General features: G+C 42.8%; 1 protein-coding gene and 1 long non-coding RNA gene across 7 annotated transcripts in view; one reads left to right on the top strand and one right to left on the bottom strand.

The window, feature by feature from the left end:
• Positions 1–18,709, top strand: part of ZC3H12B (zinc finger CCCH-type containing 12B) — a 132,702-nt gene that overhangs the window by 60,405 nt on the left and 53,588 nt on the right. The gene's annotated exons all lie outside the window — the stretch shown is intronic.
• LOC115657551 lies at positions 108–17,168 on the bottom strand. Its single transcript, XR_004001999.1, has 4 exons — positions 17,158–17,168; positions 15,877–15,881; positions 4,696–4,703; positions 108–175 (listed from the first exon to the last, which is right to left on the bottom strand). It is a non-coding gene; the product is annotated as an uncharacterized LOC115657551 (long non-coding RNA).

Below are 18,709 nucleotides of genomic sequence, written 5' to 3'. Positions count from 1 at the left end.
TTTACAAATTTTATCAAGCTTATAAAGGTTAAAACCGCAAACTATGATCTGATACATTGCCTTATTTGGAATTAATATTTGCAAACAAGCAAGCTACTTCATTATTCCCATATTAGGTTTTTCCTGTTATTGTTCTTTGGCAGTCAAGTTGGTGGTTTGACTGTTCTAACAACCCCTACTTTGTGGTTACATTGTGCAAAGGCTCTTGCCACATTCCAGTTGTCACAAGCTGAGCTGGCACATATGGGGCCCTCCTTTGTCCCTCTCCTTAGTTCCCCTTCCCCTGGTTTCTTGCTTCCTCGGTGTCCTTTGTGCAGATAAACAAGTTCAGGAGAAGCCAAAACTTTTGCTCTAGCTAGCATCGTTCTTAGCTAAAGGCCTTGGGCCTACAAGGAAGTGGGGTTTAGGTTAGCACAAAACTCTGGGCCTATAAGTGGCGGGGGCTAATTTTCCCTATCAGAATCTTTCCTCAAAACTGTCTTTTAAGATCTTTAATCACGCTCGCATACCTAGTTGTGCTCCATTTTAGGAGTTCTGCTGCATCTTCTTTTGATTTGGCTTGAAGTGATATTGAGGGAAAGTGCATCAGCTCTCCCTCAAGCATTTGTCTATGGAAACAACTGCAGTTTGTTTCTGAACGCAAATACGCCTTGCACTAGATCAGACAACAACCGGAATTTTCTTTGTAAGTCCACGTTTAGTTTATCCAAATGCCGCAGCATGTCTGCAAGAAATGTCAAGTCTAGAACCCATCCAGGATCTGTAAGGTTGCGATATATTCTGTGCTTCTCCATAAACTATTTTACCGGTTCCAGGAGCTCGAAAAAACAGGAAATAACTTTACCTCTCAAGGGCCATTGAACTGTACAGTGAAATGGGAAATCGTCAGGGGAGTCGTGTTCATCCAGTTCTTCAAATTTTGAAATTGTCTGTGATTGAGTGCATTTGAGAGAATGAATTTCACAGTGTGCAATACAGGTTTCATGACATGATCAAATTTGAAATTTTTAGATACCAGTTGCTCCCGATGAATAATACAGTGAAATGTCCAAAATTCGGGAAAGCTCTCATCACACTTACAAAACCCTACTAATCCATTCGCAGATCCCCATATGGACGAAGCCTATCCATTGCAATGGCAGTGAACTTCTGTAAAGGCAAATGGCTTTTCGCAACTTCCAACATCAACGCCTCCTTTTTCTCTCGTCCACGAGTTCTGTCCTTTAGTGACATGATATCGAGGAGTTCTTGCCTTACAACACAGTTGTCAGATACAGCAGGGCCGTCCTTAAGATTTATGGTGCCCTAGGCGGGATTATTAAACTGATGCCCCTGTGCCTGTCTTGCTCTTAGCAACACAAACATAAGCTTACACTATTGGAAAACTTACCACATGCATGTTATTAAAACCAGTTTAACTTAATTAAGCACACTGTAATGCTGATGGACTAGCACTAAAGAAGTAACACTATAGAAAAAATTCTGATTTGACAGAATGATGCAAATAATATAATTTTTTTAATTTGTCAACATTTTATTGGAAATTTTTATGAAGAGGTATTGAAACAAGGATTTGTTTTTAATTAAAAGCAATCTTTCTGGCTTTTTTTGGCTGCAAAATCAGTAATAATGTCATTGTATGACAAAGACAAAGTGATGCCTTCTTTGATTGCAAGAAAAGCAAGACCAAGCAAGTGTTCCTGACTCCTTGTAGAGCGGAGATAATTTTTAATGAGCTTTAGTTTTGAGAAACTCCGTTCTCCTGATGCTACTGTTACAGCAATTGTCAGTAGAATACGAGTGGCAACGTACACATTAGGATATATGTCAACAAGTTTGCTGGTATGAGTAAACTGTACAATGTCCATCATCGATTTTGCATGTGGCAACATTTGATGACAGTGTACTCAATTCTTCATGCAGTTCAAGTCCATTTAAATCAAAACGATCGCCATGCTTCAGGAGGCTCTCTAGGTCAGGAGTCCCCAACGCGGTGCCCGAGGGTGCCATGGCGCCCACAGGGGCCTCTCAATGCACCTGCGTGCTGGCTGGCGGACGAGCATCTGCCGAAATGCCACCGAAATTCGGCAGCATTTCTGCGGCAATGCCTCTGGATGATGCTGCTTGCCGCCGAATTTCGCGGTATTTTGGTGGATGATCGTCCACTGCCATGGTCCTTCATCTGGTGACTGCCAGACAAAAAAGGTTGAGGACCACTGCTTTAGGTTCTTGCACATTGTCATTAGTTGCTCTTGTTTTCCTATTTCATTGAATTTAGTCCTGCTCAGCCTGCTACCAGCTGAGTGAATGATACCCCAGGCTGACAGTGGGTTCAGTGGCTCAGCCAGGGTATCAGCCACCAGTCTGCTCAGCTGGCTGCCAGCCTGGGATTCCTTGGGGGTCCCCAGACCAGCAGCGGGTGCTGAGTGGGGCCGGCGGCTGGGACCCTGGATGGCAATGGGGCAGCAGCCGGAACCCCAGAGCAGTGCGGGCTGAGCCGCACAGCCCACCGCTGCATGCCATCAAAAATCAGCTCGCGTGCCACCTTTGGCACATGTTCCGTAAGTTGCCAACCGCTGCTCTATACATTAGTAAGGAGATGAGCATATTACAGTTGTTGGAGGGCTCTATTTAGCACTAGCAGGGCTATAGGAAAGTCAGTCAACATTTTTTGTTTCTCTGATGAAAACTGGCCCACTCCCTTCCCCATACCAAACTTGTCACAAATAATTGTCAACAACTTAATTTTCTGTTTTTGGCTAAGATATTGATTTTTAAAAAAAAATATTGAAATTGAATTCAGGATTGTTAGCAAGCATTTTTGGTGAACATATTTGTTAAATGACAATCTAAATGGCAACACAGTACTGCTTTCGTGCCTGGCTCACCCCCTAGCCTGCTGGTCCAACAGCTGCAGTAGAGGAGGAGATAGGTAAAAAACTGCAGGACCCCAAAATCCACCTCTTGAGGTGCAGAGTGGCAACAGCAGCAGCAAACCCTCAGGTCCGATCACACGCCAATGAGCACCACCGCCAGCCCAACAGACCGTGGTGAAGTTAGCACAGCATCTGATCTCAGGGACAGGGCACCCATGGAGCCACAGCAGCTCATCCTGCCTTGTGCAGCTCCCCCGGGATGAGATGGATCGCTGCCAGCCCCGGGGGAGAGACGTGCTCCCCAGCTAGGGTGACCAGATCTAGATGTCCTGATTTTATAGGGCCAGTCCCGATATTTGGGGCTTTGCCTTATATGGGTACCAATTACCCCCACCTAGGGTGACCAGACAGCAAATGTAAAAAATCAGGACGGGGGTGGGGGACTGGGGGGGAATAGGAGCCGATATAAGAAAAAGACCCAAAAATCGGGACTGACCCTATAAAATCGGGACATCTGGTCACCCTGCAAGTGAGTTCCTTCCCCCACCCCTTCCAGAGACCCCAGCAGCCAATCCCCTCTCTCAGACTGTGCTGCAATCAGCTCTCTCTAGGACCCAGCAGCCTGCTCTTACATGCTCCACTGCTTCCCATCTCTGGGCTCACAGCAGAGCAGTGCCCCCAGACCTAGTGGTGCCCTAGGCGGCTGCCTGTTCTGCCTATGGCTAAGGACGGCCCTGAGATACAGTGTGGAGAAATACCGATAATAAGGTTTATCCTGTGTATGGCATGACTCACCCAAAGTGATGCTCGAATACTCACTCTGTGAAGTTGCGATTCAGATCGGAGATTCTGCGTTCTATTGTGTGGCGTGAAAGCTGCAGGCTAGAAATTTTCTTCTGTGGATTCTTGTTCTCTGGTGACAGGATTGAAATCACATCAGTGAGGCATATTTTTATAGGCTCTCCTTCAGAGTAGGGCTTTTCACATGGACTATGTGCCAGGCCACATAACAGCAGGCTAACGTTACAGTGTGCAATTGGTTGGCAAATCTGGTGAAGAACTGGGCTTCTACATCTGTTTGTTTTTTCAGAGTTTTCAGTTTTAAAGTGTGGAGTTCAGAACCTTGTGGAAATTCCTGATCAATATGAGCATGTCTAGAAGTGAAATGACGCTTCAAGTTTAAAGATTTGAACTGAGATACACACGTCTGGCAAAGAAGACACATGGCCTTACCATTTACGTTCAGCGAAAAAGTACTTATTCTCCCACTCCTGTTGGAAGCCTTGATTTTCATCTGTGTGTTTTCTTTTCTGTTTGCACTTGCCTTCCATTGTTAGATGGTGTAAGAAAAATTGTGATTAAAAATTTACACACCATCTAGTCACCATGTGTTTTATTCAAGGAAGCAGCCATGTTAGTCTGTGTCCGCAAAAAGAACAGGAGTACTTGTGGCACCTTAAGAGACTAACAAATTTATTTGAGCATAAATTGTCGTGGGCTACAGCCATGAAAGCTTATGCTCAAATAAATTTGTTAGTCTCTAAGGAGTCACAGGTACTCCTGTTCTTTATTCAAAAAGACACCGGTGCTGGCCAGGGGGTGCTAGACAACTAGCTCTGTCCCAGGCCCTGACCACCACTTAATCCCTTCCCCCAAGTCCCCACCCGCACCTCTGTCCCGCCTCTCCCCCCAAGTGAGCCGTGCCTTGCTCCCCCCCACCCCTAAGCCTCCTGCATGTCTCAAAACAGCTGATTGTGGCAGGCGGGAGGCACAGGGAGGGAGGAGGAGGTGCTGGAGGGGAGGGAGTGAGGCTGTGCACCGCGTCCTCTTCCCCACCCCCCAACCAGAGCCTCCTCAACACTGTGAAATAGCTGATCATGATGGGCGGGAGGTGCTAGGGGAGGGAGGAGGGCTGAATACAAAGTCCTCACTCCTCTGCCCTTTCCCCCCAGCAGCTTCCTGAATGCTGTGAAACAGCTGATCGCAGCTGACAGGAGGCACGGGGGAGGGAGGAGGCTGATAGAGCTTGCACTCACCATTTTCCCCCCAGGGTTGGCTCCTAGCAGGAGCCGCGTATTGTCTTCTGAAGAGCCACATGTGGCTCCAGAGCCACAGCTTGGCCACCCCTGGTCTACTCTGTTTGTTGTGGACTTCAAAGTGGAGTCAGATTATTCAGTTACCCTGCTGTCTCGAAATTCACAAAGAGTATCCTTAATACCCATTCACCAGTTAGACAGCTTACTCCAGCATGGATCTGAATGTAGTCCTAGCTAGAATTATGTAACCTTCTCCCTTTAGTCCTTAGAGAAGTGGTCATTTGAACACTAGCCTTCTGTGCAGTAAGTGTCTTACTGTTACATACTAAAAGTTCCCTAGTGGGTTTTGATATACCCTGCTTGAAAATGGGCAGCAGGATCACTTAGTGTGGGACATTTAGTGTGTGGCAGGCTAGCACAAGGTATATTTATCCTAGTTTGATGCAAACCAAGGGCTTGTCTACACGATAATTTAATTCATGGCAAGTTGGGATGTTAGTCTGACCCACAGTAGCCTACCATGGACTAATTGTGTGGACCCCACTGTCATGCATTAGCAGTTCATTAGTTTGCTTTGATATAGTCCCATTTCAATGAGGGCGATAGCTCACAACCCAGCTTGCTGTGAACTAAATGTTCATATAGACAAACCATCAGTTTTCATTTAGACGAGCCTTTAGATAGCTGGGGAGCCACACTCCCTTTTATAACTTTCAGCTTTGAAAGTTTGCCACCAAAAGGGGGCATTTGTGCACTCCCAAGTGTCAGTTTGCTATGATGATACAGGCTCAAGGCTCTGGGAAATGCTTTCTCCACATTTATGCCTATACAGAAACACCCCTTAGAGAACTACAAGCACTTATATTTTCCAAAGGTGGTTTTGTACTATATCTGTTGGCCCCTTGCTACTAGCATATGCCACTTATTTTGATTTGATTTATTGTTGGTTGTATAGGGTTTTCTAAAAACTATATTGGTGTTTCTGTTGTACTCTGCTTTTACTTAATTGTTGTATAATACCTGTTGTACTGGAGTGGTAGGGGAGCTATAAAAATATATATTTTGTTCTTGTTTGTTCTCCTCTTTGTAATCATCTATTTAATAGATAAATAGAATATTTCCATTTCCAGGGATATTGGTCTAGCACCATTCACATATACTAAATTGGCACACATTTTAAAAGGCAGAAAAGTATAGCACTTTTTAAAGTCATTTAGGGGTGGTTAGGGAGGTTACTAATTAGACAAAATTAAACTTTTTGCTAAATTAAACATGAAAACATCTTCTATACACAGTACTTGATGTTAGTTGTGAATGTATTTAAAAAGGTTATTCCAGTTTAGTTGGGATGCCACCAGAGTTTAACACTTTTTGACACATTCGTGATATACCCCATAACAGAATGTTTTCAGTGCTTCTGGAGCGCAAAAGCCAAGTGTCAAAATCAAGCACTCAGCTTTGTTATGGCCTGAAGGCAAGACCAGATCCTAACCAAAACTAGTGAAAAGCTCTGACCACTGTAGATGAACATAGCTAATCCTCAGATTAGTGGCTTATATCATCATTTTGTCTTTTTTGTCCTCTAGAATTCTGTGCCCAATGTGAGGGAGTGAGGACGTAGCAGTGAGAATGTTACTATGGAATGTTTGGCAACAATTAATGCATAATATGGAAATTCTGCCTCAGAAAATATAACACACATATTTATCTTTTATTAAGTAGTGAGTAATGACTCATGGTGAGTGAAACTTAATAAAAAATTGTTTCATATTCTTGGTAAATTCTGGGTTTCTTCTAATTATTTTGATGGCATCAGTTTTAAAAAAGCAAAACTTGTGATACGACTTTTACCTGGTATTTGATAATCTATGCTGTACTTAGAACATAAAGACTCCATTCACACAAGCAGGAGTTATACTATTTGATAATTTCCTACCTAGTGAGCTTTAGTGCATAATGAAAATCTGCCACTGAGAGTATTTTATATGAAGGCTTGCACAGAATGCTGAATTGTCTTTCTAAAATATATGTGCTTGGTGTCTGAAATATAAAAGACTTGTGTGTCTCAAGTTGTAAGCAAGATTTTTGAAGAAGTGACTTCATTCTAGTCAATGCAGGTTAGACAAAGATGATTCAAGTGATCAAGAATTTTGAATATGTACATCAGTTATATTTATATTTATATTTCAGACTACCATATGTGCTGTGGCATGCAAACTCATTTAACCCAATATTCCTAAAAATATGATAGGGTGTCTTTTATTTGGTGATGAACAATCCTTGCCATACCCTCTTATGTTTCATTTTCCATCCAATCTAAAGAAAAGAAAAGAAAAAAGAAAGTTTTCTATCGAACAAGGGAAAAACATCCATCCATCACACAGCTTGTTAGTTTGTATCATCTTGTATTGATACAAATCGGGCTTGATCCAAAGAACCCACTAAAGTCAGTGAAAAGACTCTGATTAACTTAATGGACTTTGTGTCTGATCATTTTCAAGGTACTTACGAACAGAAGAATTCAGATCAGTACTTCTCATATGTTTTTATACTGCACGTTAGGTTGTTGAGTTTGGTGTGCAGGTGGCTGGGTGCTGTTGGTGGCCTGTCATATACAGGAAATAAGACTGCCCTTACATTCTATGATTCTGTTGTTATCCTTGGAGCTGCCTCTAACTTTTCAGCATTTTTTCTCTCCTCCTTCAATTCTCTCTTTAAAACCCACTTCTGTCACAAAGATTTCTAACATTGATCAAGCTGTGTTTTGCATCTTCTCAAACCTGGACTGCTGTCCCGTGTATTAATTTGTCTAAATTGAATTTTAAGCTATTTGTCTTTTCAAGCATTCTGTAAAGTTTTATGAATGGTGCGTTACACTGTTACAGGCAAGGCTGATATTATTACCTAAAATTGCCGGACACACCACATTATAAGAGCTATGCCAAACTACAACATTTGGGCTGAAATTTTCCATGGCAACTAGCAAAGAATCCTGTGGTGCCTTATAGACTAACAGACGTTTTGGAGCATGAGTGAATATTCACCCACGAAAGCTCATGCTCCAAAACGTCTGTTAGTCTATAAGGTGCCACAGGATTCTTTGCTGCTTTTACAGATCCAGACTAACACAGCTACCCCTCTGATACTTGACTCCATGGCAAGTATCTCAGTGCTTCCCTCCTTCCTGTTTTGCCTCACAGACACAGGCAGTATGGAGGATGAAGCTGCTCAATTTGGATGTGAAAGGAGCAAGAAATGGATCTGTTTGGGCGCAGGAAGTAGAAAACTGGTACAAAGTGCTGGGAGGGCAACTGGAATTGGGAGTGTAAGCTGATGGGGTTTGGTAGGGAAACTGGGACTAATAGTTGAGATGGGAAGAATAGTCTGGGATTGAGAACCAGAATTCTGGGGGGTGGGGGGGAGACAAGGGACTGTGTGAGAACTGGGACTGGCTGGACAAGGAAATAGGACAAGGAGCTGGGGGGAAGAGGGCAGAGCATTAAAATTGGATGGGGAGCCTGGGTAGGGGGTTGGAACTGGAGCCAGTGGGTGTGCGGAACATGGGTGGGGTAGAGTTGGAGTGACTGGAGACCAAGATGGGGTAAGGAGACATATTGGATGGAGGGGGACTGGGAATAACCAGGTGAGGAAAGGAGACTGGGCGTACATCTACAGTACAAAATTAATTCAGACTCGTTCTATTCAAATTTTCGGAAGCAATTTTATACATTCAGTGTTGTGTGTCCCCACTAAAGCTCATTAATTCAGTGGAGTTCATCCACAGTACCAAGGCTAGCATCGAATGTCGGAGTGGTGCACGGTGGAAAGCTATTCCACAGTTACCACCGCCCATTGGAATTCTGGGTTAAGCTCCCAGTGCTTGATAGGGCAAAAACATTCTTGTGGGTGTTTCTGGGTGTGTTTCGTCACTCGCTCCTCCCTCCGTGAAAGCTACGGCAGATGCCATACTGCTAGCAGACGGTGCAGTACGGTTCACTGCCTGTCTCCTGGTACTATGAATGCACCTCGCATGTCCTCTCGTCTTTCTATCTACTCTTTTATCTAACCATTTCCCACCTTTTTTTGGCCACCGTGAACTGAGCAGCACAGCTTCTGCCGCAAACTTTACTCTCCCGCTCTTGCAGCTCTAGCAAGCTTCCCACCTCCGTGAAAGCTACAGAAGGCAACCATTTACCACCTTTTTTCAGCCATCTTGAACTGAACAGCTCTCCTATGTTTCGCGCCCTTTTTCCAGGATTACCCGTGCAGGTGCCAAAATGCAGCAAGCATGGAGCCTGCTCAGATCTCAGCTGCAGTTTTGACCATTGTAGATACCTCCTGCATTATCCAGCAGTATGTGTAGTACCTGCAAAACCAGGTGAGGAAGCGACAACAGCACGATTACCATATTGATGAGGACATGGACACAGACGTTCCTAGACGCACGGCATGTGGCGGTTGGGAGATCATGGTGGTGTTGGGCCAGGTTCATGCTGTGGAACACCAATTCTGGGCCCAGGAAACAAGCACAAACTGGTGGGACTGCATACTGTTGCAGGTCTGGGATGATTTAAGTGGCTGCGAAACTTTTGTATGAGTAAGGCCACTTTCATGGAACTTTGTGACTTGCTGTCCCCTGCCCTGAAGCGCAAAAACATCATAATGAGAGCAGCCCTCACAGCTGAGAAGCAAGTGGCCATAGCACTGTGGAAGCTTGCAGCACCTGACAGCTACTGGTCAGTCGGGAATCAGTTTGGAGTGGGCAAATCTGTGGGGGCTGCTGTGCTGCAAGTAGCCAGTGCAACCATTGACCAGCTGCTATCAAGGGTAGTGACTCTGGGAAATGTGCAGACCATTGTGGATGGCTTTAATGCGCTGGGGTTCCCTAACTGCAGTGGGGCGATAGACGGAACACATATTCCTATCTGGGCCTGGCTCACCGGGGCGGCCAGTATGTAAACTGCAAGGAGTACTTTTCCATGGTGCTGGAAGCACTGGTGGATGACAAGGGATGTTTCACTGACGTCAACATGGGATGGCCAGGAAAGGTGCATGACACTCGCATCTTCAGGAACTTTGGTCTGTTTGAACAGCTGCAGGAAGGGACTTACTTCCCAGACCAGAAATTTACCATTGGGATGTTGAAATGCCTATAGTTATCCTCGTGGACCCAGCCTACCGCTTAACGCCATTGTTCATGAAGCTGTACACAGGCACCCTGTACAGTAGTAAGGAGCAGTTCAACTATAGGCTGAGCAAGTGCAGAATGGTGGTAGAATGTGCTTTTGGATGTTTGAAAGCGTGCTGGCGCAATTTACTGACTCGATTAGATCTCAGCACAACCAATATTCCAACTGTAATTGCTGCTTGTTGTGTGCACCACAATATCTGTGAGAGAAAGGGGTAGATGTTTATGGTGGGGTGGGAGGCAACTCGCCAGGTGGCCAGTTTCGTACAGCCAGACAACAGGGCGATTAGAAGAGCACAGCAGGGCACGCTGCGCATCAGAGAAGCTTTGAAAGCCAGTTTCATGACTGACCAGGGTAAGCTGTGACAGTTGTTTGTTTCTCTTGAAGTTACCCGCCCCCTCTGTATATGAAAGGAAGTAAAGTCACAATTGTTTAAAAAACCCTTCTTTATTATTTGTTGCACAACACATTGAGAGAAATCAGAAGGTAGACTGGGGGAGTGCAGGGGCAGGAGTTGGGTTGGTAGGTGGAGGAGGAGGGAAGGACAAGTCCAGAAACCAAATTAAAAGTTTGCATATGCCAACTTTCTGCTGCTTGGGCGATCCTCTGGGGTTGGGTGTGTGGGTCACTGTAGCTTCCCCCCTTGTGTTTTTGGGCATCTAGGTGAGGAGGCTGTGGAACTTGGGGAGGAGGGATTCGGGAGGGTGGTTATACAGGGGCTGCAGTGGCAGTCTGTGGTCTTGCTGCCTTTTCCGCATTGGATGCACCATACAGCAGAGCATGTCAGTTTGCTCCCCCATGAGCTTGACCATAGCGTCCTGCCTGCTCTCACTGCACACATCCCTCCTCTCTTCGTGTTTCTGTAATTCTTTGCGGGACTCTGCAGTTGTTTGCCTCCACACATTCAGCTGGGCCCTATCAGTGCGGGAGAACTGCCTGAGCTCGGCGGCCATGTCGTCCTGAGTTAGTTTTTTCCGCCTTCTAATCTGGACCAGCCTCTGGGAGGGATTAGATAGTCATTTAAAAAAGCAGTCCAGCAAATTTATATGTAATTATCATCAGGAGCCATTAGTCTGTGCTTATAGTACATGGTAATTTTGAAGTGAGGATTATATGTTTTTGTGCCTTATAACATTGAAAAATTATAACAACACTAATAACAAAATGCTGTTTCATCTTTCTCTCCTGCTATTGTTTTCATGTTTTTTAAATCTTATTTTACCAATACTCCCTGAGCGTGCTAGCATATGCTACTGGCAGGAACTCAGTAGTTCCATTAATCCATGGTTATCCTTTTTTATTCTAGTTATTGTATATTGGTTAGCATACTGGGCAGAGACTGCTGTTGCTTCAGATAGCCTTATTCCCCAGAAAGATTTTTAGAGACCTATGTTCAGGAAAGAATGTACAGAGGATGGCCTATGTTAATAGGAAATCAGTGAGATAAAGAATGAAAAGGGAAAGTAAAGGTAAACTGTGAAATTCACATTGAAGCCTGAAAACATGTAATAATTTTTTGTTAATGACACACAAACGCCAACTCATTTAATCGAGTGAAGGAACTCATTTCACATAGTTTAAGAAATATATAAAAATAAAAAGTATACAGGATTTATTGTCTTCTTGACACACACAGTAACTTGCAATGTTATTACTGTTTTATGTTGTCAACATTAAGTTAGATTTTTCTTCAGCTAAGTAGTTTTCCTTACATCTCAGATAAGGCCAAATGACCATTGCAGTTATTTTTACCAAATATTGCTCAAAAATATATTGGTAAAATCTAAAGAACCTAAAATGTAGTACTAGTCAATGAACTGTCTCTTGTCTCATAATCCAGAGGGGGCAAAGTCCTGAGAAAATTCTTGTGGTAATTTTCAGTCCTGTGTTTCAAAATCTGCAATGATGGAAAAGTAGGAAGAGTTAATTAATTAGGCGAACTCCCAGCACTCATAAAGATGACAAAACAGGAACTTTTTTCAGTTAAACTACTGCCATTCATGGTATGTTTCTGTTCCTTGTAATCTCCTCTTTGCTTGCATTTTAGGGGCCTGATCCAAAGCCCATTAAAGTCAGTGAAAAGACTCCTGTTGACTTCAGTGGGCTTTGAATAGGCCTTAAATCAAGAATCATTTTTAAAACTTAAAAAAAAATTAATTGCCATAATAAATTCTGTGTCTTGATTATACTGATTTATTTTTTCCTTTCTGAATATATTGTCTGGCAGCACTCAGGACTAATGATTTTATGTATACAGAATATTTGCCATTCTGCTGTGTTACTTTTCAAAACTAACTGGCAACATCCTATTCAAACTACATTGTTTTTATTAAATGTTAACCTAATTACAGTATTTTATTACTGGACTGATATTTTCTATTTTATAACTAGGTAAATTATATTGTCGCAGGTCAGTACTGTATGAACAAAATACAGATACTTTTGAAACACTTGTTCTCTGAATCATGTTATCAGCTCTACCAGTTAGTCGTGACTCTAGTGAAAAGAAGTGTTTAGGTAAAGAGGCCTGGTTGCTAAGCAATAGGCATCAGAGGCTGAGACTCTTAAAGCTACACTATATAGTTTTCTTTCCATGAGTAATAATTGTGCTTTCATATTAAAAATTCACAAAGGTCAGGTAGCTCTGCTTTTTTTCTTAAATTGGTACTCGTATCTGGATATTGCAGGGGAAAAAAATTGTCCTTGTTTAGGCTCCACAATATGATCTCTCGTTTTTTATCATTTTGCAGTGTACATCAGTTCCTCCACCTCCCCAACTTTTTATTTATACCAGCAAATATTGAACTTTTTCAGATATTTAATGATTTTTTTCATGAAATCTCTCCTCCTTTGCATAAGTGGAATCAAAATTTTAAATGTATAGTTTGTGTGCCTATCAATAATCCTGTGATGCAGTTGCACTGACTTGAAATATACAGTAGAAGCAGCAACAACGAATTGAAGTGGAAAAGTAATCTGAAAGTAGCACTCCATAATCTACAAAAGAGGATTCTCCATTAAAACTGCTTGTGCAGAAAAAAAGTGAAGTGAATATAAGGTCAATAAGGTTGGGGTTGGTTGGAGCCAATGGGGAATGAATGCGAATTCCCAAGTTGAGGGCTCTCCATTGAATGCCATACCTCCATGTCTCATCTACCTCCCTAAATTCAAATCTTAAGATCTGTAAACATAATTCTGGATGAAATAAGTTATAGAATATAATTTTCTGTGCTCTCTCTCATTGCCAAGCTCACAAGGAAGAATCCATGGTTGTGAGGGGAGCTGGTCCTATAATGAGGAGCACATGCTCCACCTTTTCACCCTTTGCTTCCAGACGCAATTAGAATCTCTCTTCACTGCCTCCTGCCAAGGACTATGGCTTAAAGCTATAATTTATCTATAAAGAAAAATCAGAATGGTTTGTAGTAGAACATGTGCCATTAGTCTGCAGTTTTCTCATTATCCTACACACAGGATAATGTTCCTGTACCAGGAAAGGTAGCTCTTACTGCTGTGGATTAAATTTGTACAAGATTTATTCTATGTCTTCAATTATTCCCATCGTTGATGAAGGATCTCACAAAGTTTCACCCTTGGCCCTGTCCTTCTGCACCCAGTTCCTGGGTAGTGTTATCCATTTACAGGGCTTCAACTTTCATGTCTCTGATGATTCACAAATCTACCCTTTCATTCTGGACCTATCTCATTCTGTTCAAACCTGCATCTCAGTCTATCTTTCTGACATCATCTCCTAAAGTTCAGCCATGAATTTAAATTCAATTGTACTTGTATGTTCCCTCTCCTGGATACATGGGCTTGTAATCTGAGAGTTCTCTTTGACTTGACTGTCTCCCTAGACCCATATATTCAGGCTATGTCTAGATCTTGCCACTTCTTCTTGCATAGTATTTTTAAGATCCAGCCTCCTGTGGAAGTTCATGTCACTGAAATTCTCATCTGGGCCTTTATCTTGTGTTGATTAGTACAGCCTCCTTTTTTCTTACCTTCATTATTGAAACCTTGCTGAGTCTGTTCAAAACACTTGTCACTAGCATCCTTTTCCAGGCTCATCATTCTGACCACTCTTCCCTCCCTTCCTCCCTTATATCCTTCCATTAACTCTGCCTTCTCCAATGTATCAATCAACCAAACATAAGCTTTTTGACTTTATTTCTCTGTCAATGATGCTAGCCTTGACTGCCTCTTTGTCCAATTCTCCTATAAGCACTTCTGTGATTTCTCCTTTGCAGTTCATTACTTGTGGGAAGCAAAACTTCAAAATCCATCCTTAAGACTTACCTCGGGGATACCTACTGTGACAGACCCACGCCAGTGTGGTACAGGAGTCTGGTAGAGGGCAAATATACTAGTCACTGGCTAAGTAGTTTTCTGTTCCCTGAGTGACTAGAGCGGGGGCTACACTGGAGTAATCAGGAACCTGCTAGAACCAATTAAGGCAGACAGGCTGATTAGAACACTTGTAGCCAATTGAGGCAGGCTAATCAGGGCACCTGGGTTTAAAAAGGAGCTCACTCCAGTCAGGGAGGGAGGAGCTAGAGGAGAGGAAGTGCATGTGAGGAGCTGGGAGCAAGAGGCACAAGGAGCTGAGAGTGAGAGGTTGTGCTCCTGGAGGACTACGGAGTACAAGTGTTATCAGACACCAGGAGGAAGGTCCTGTGGTGAGGATAAAGAAGGTGTTTGGAGGAGGCCATGGGGAAGTAGCCCAGGGAGTTGTAACTGTCATGCAGCTGTTACAGGAGGCACTATAGACAGCTGCAATCCACAGGGCCCTGGACTGGAACCCGGAGTAGAGAGCAGGCCCGAGTTCCCTGCTAACCTCCCAACTCCTGATCAGACACAGGAGGAGTTGATCCAGACTGTGGGGAAGATCACTGAGGTGAGCAAATCTGCCAATAAGCACAGGACCCACCAAGGTAAAGAGGAACTTTGTCACACTACATAACATAAAAATGGCTATACTGAGTCATTCCCATGATCTGTCTAGCCCAGCATCCTGTCTTTTTACAATGGCCATTACCAGACGCTTGAAAGGCAATACACAGAACATGGCAATTATTGAGTGATCCATCCTCCGTTGTCCAGACCCCGCTTCTGACAGTCAAAGGTTTAGAGACACACAGAACACGTGGTTTCATCCGTGACGACCTTGACTAACTAATAGCCACTGATGGACCTGTCCTCCATGAACTTACCTAATTCCTTTTTGGCTTTCACAACATCCCCTGGCAATGAGTTCCACAGGTTGACAGTGCATTGTGTGAAGTACTTCCTTAAACTTGTTTTAAACCTGCTGCCTGTTAAACACTCCCATCCAACGTTGCCTCTGCAGATGGTAAACTGAGACTACTGCTTATAATGCAAAAATGTAGTTGTTTTACTGTAAGTATGTCCTCCCTCTACTACTGTCCTGATTTCTGTTTCATCCACTCCTGGCCTCATGTCATAAACCTAGACTGCATGCTCTTTTGGGCATGGGCTGACTATTTTAACTACATATCTGTACAGCACATAGCAGATTGTGACATTGATTGAGGTCCATAGGTCAGTGGTTCTCAAACAAATTTTTGCTGTGGTCACACATGCAGGCATAGCAAATTCGTGGTGGCTGTCGTTTTCACAGTTAAAATATTATTACTAGTGATAGTCAAGTCATGGTTATTTGGAAGTATCTGTAAATAAAATAATAAATATTTTCAATGTAAAGAATGAAATGTACTATAAATAATACCACACAAAAGTTGCACCGTCCTGCACCTGCGCTCTCTGGTCAACACTGTCAGCCCCGGAGCTGCTTTTGAGACTATGCTCTCCAGCAGCAACAGTTACATCATACAGCCTGTCCCAATCAGTGTCTTCCTGCTTCTGCCTGGCTCCTCTCACTGCAAGCTGATTAGCCCAGAACTGCCTGGATGTTCCTGTGGTGAGGTACACTTCCCTCCTCCAATAGGAGGTGAGCAGGGAGACGGGGATGTCTGGCCTGTAAGCACCCTGTCAGGTCCCCTTGTTGGTCAAGACAAAGCAGGTGGGGTGAGGGGTCTGGTTCTCTTCCACAGCCAGAGGGGGCAGCCCTTCTACAGTACATTCTAATGAAACACCTCTGGTGCCCACCTTGGACTTGGGCTGCTGCTGCAGGGAGTAGAGCCAGTGGTGACAGCAGGGAGCTTGGGGAAAGGGCTCCAGGACCCCAATAGTTACAGTGGCCTCACAGGAAACTTCTAGTGGCCTCATGCAAGCCTGTGTGCTACTGTACTTCAAATAGTAGATAATAAATAATTTATTTTCAGTATGCCTTAAATTATCAGTGCCATATGTGATGTTGCACTCTATATGATTTTATGAAAGTATGCTGAGTGTGAATACAATATAACTAAAATATGCTTCATGCAAAAGGTCTCTTGTAAGATATCATTACAAAGCTTATAATCTACTGAGCGTGGTCATCTTATTTGTATAAATGTTATCACTCTTGTATCTGAAACTAGAAATATGAAATATAACTCTGAGGGCCTATTGTAGTTATGCAAAGTGTGGGCCATTAATGGTGGTTTGGAATCTTGATGACTCCCATTAACCAGGACAATTATCGGTAGATTGCTCTGTTTTACTTGTGAGTCTTCCTGTATATCTGTGTGCTGGCAAGTGGGTAATGAAGTCTTACAGTGACATGTGATCATGTCATATGAACTGGAATCCATCTTTAACCTGGTGCTTTTCCATTGAGAATGGGGAGGTGGGAACCCAGAGAGACAAAGGATTCCCACCTTATGCAAAAGATATATAAGTGGGCAGAACAGAGAAAAGGGGGAAGCCATCATGAGAAATCCCCTAGCTACCACCTGAGCTGGAACAAGGGCTGTACCAGGGGAAAGGATTATGCCCAGATTAGGAAGGCGTCCAGTCTGTGAAAAAAAACTTATTGAAACCTCTCTGAAGGTGAGATCTTATCTCTTTTCAGTTTTATTACTGTATTAGACTTAGATTTGCGTGTTTTATTTTATTTTACTTGGTAATTCACTTTGTTCTGTCTGTTACTACTTGAAACCACTTAAATCCTACTTTCTGTATTTAATAAAATCACTTTTTACTTATTAATGAACTCAGAGTATGTATTAATACCTGGGTGTGGGAGGGGCAAACAGCTATGCATCTCTCTCTATCAGTGTTCTAGAGGACGAACGGTTTATGAATTTACCCTGTATAAGCTTTATACAGGGTAAAATGGATTTATTTGGAGGTAGACCCCATTGGGAGTTGAGCATCTGAGTGTTAAAGGCAGGAACACTTCTGTAAGCTGTTTTCAGTTAAGTCTGCAGCTTTGGGACCCATGGTTCAGACCCTGGATCTGGGTTGGAGCAGACTGGCATGTCTGGCTCAACAAGATAGAGTGCTGGAGTCCCAAGCTGGCAGGGAAAGCAGGGGCAGAAGTAGTCTTGGCACATCAGGTGGCAGTTCCCAAGGGGGTTTCTGTGATCCAACCTGTCACGCATACTACAAACACACATTTTTTTTCTGAGTTTATTAGAAGTGCAGTATAGAAAAACTCAGTGCACTTTTTGTTACTATAAATGCAGATAAGTTAATTGCATGTATATGCTGCTACTAAGTGGAAGTTGCTATTAAAGTATTACATTGTAGTATCAATGAGTTTTGTCATTTGAAGTGGAAAGGACTTTTATAGGAAATTGACTGCATTTCTGGGGGGAATTTTAAATATTAAACTGTCCTATATTTCAAAATTTATTTTACGTTTTAATATTATTTGTATAATAAGCTTTTAAATTACATATAGAACAGTACTGTTGTCATTTGTAATGTGTACCTGTAGTGTGTACATGTAATCTAAATTTCAGATACTGTTGCTCCTAAATGGATTTTTATGTCTGGAATAACTTGCTGGGGATTTGCAGAAATGAAGCACTACATCTTTCAAACCAAAAGTTGTTACTAGAAATCAGCATTTAATACAGGGGTCGGCAACCTTTTGGAAGCGATGTGCCGAGTCTTCATTTATTCACTCTAATTTAAGGTTTCGCGAGCCAGTCATACATTTTAACGTTTTTGGAAGGTCTCTTTCCATAAGTCTATAATATAGAACTAAACTGTTGTTGTATGTAAAGTAAATAAGGTTTTAAAAATGTTTAAGAAGCTTCATTTAAAATTAAATTAAAATACAGAGCCCCCTGGACAGTGGCCAGGACCCGGGCAGTGTGAGTGCCACTGAAAATCAGCTCACATGCCGCCTTCGGCACGTGTGCCATAGATTGCCTACCCTTGTTTTAATAGATTGCATTTATATCTAATACACAGTCAATTCAGGAGTTGGCCCTTTCCTTTGTTTAAAAAAAACAACAACAAACCCTGAAAGAGAAAACAGAAAAGAGTAACACAATAGATGTGTGTTTGCATTCCTTTGTCCAATTATTGGAAACAATGTTCTATTAATTTAAATACCTTGATCGTTACATTTGATTTTTGATTTTTGTACTTTTCTTGAAAAAACACTTCTAATGGAAGACTTCTCAAATGGCAAGATTGAAAATGTTTGCAAGCATAGCTTGGTTTTCAGTCACTGCCAAGCTTGAAAGCT

This window comes from Gopherus evgoodei, chromosome 9 (assembly GCF_007399415.2).
Source record: "Gopherus evgoodei ecotype Sinaloan lineage chromosome 9, rGopEvg1_v1.p, whole genome shotgun sequence".
Taxonomy (NCBI): Eukaryota; Metazoa; Chordata; order Testudines; family Testudinidae; genus Gopherus; species Gopherus evgoodei.
The sequence above is the reverse complement of the archived record's forward strand: the minus strand, read 5'-3'. Positions and strand labels throughout refer to the sequence as shown.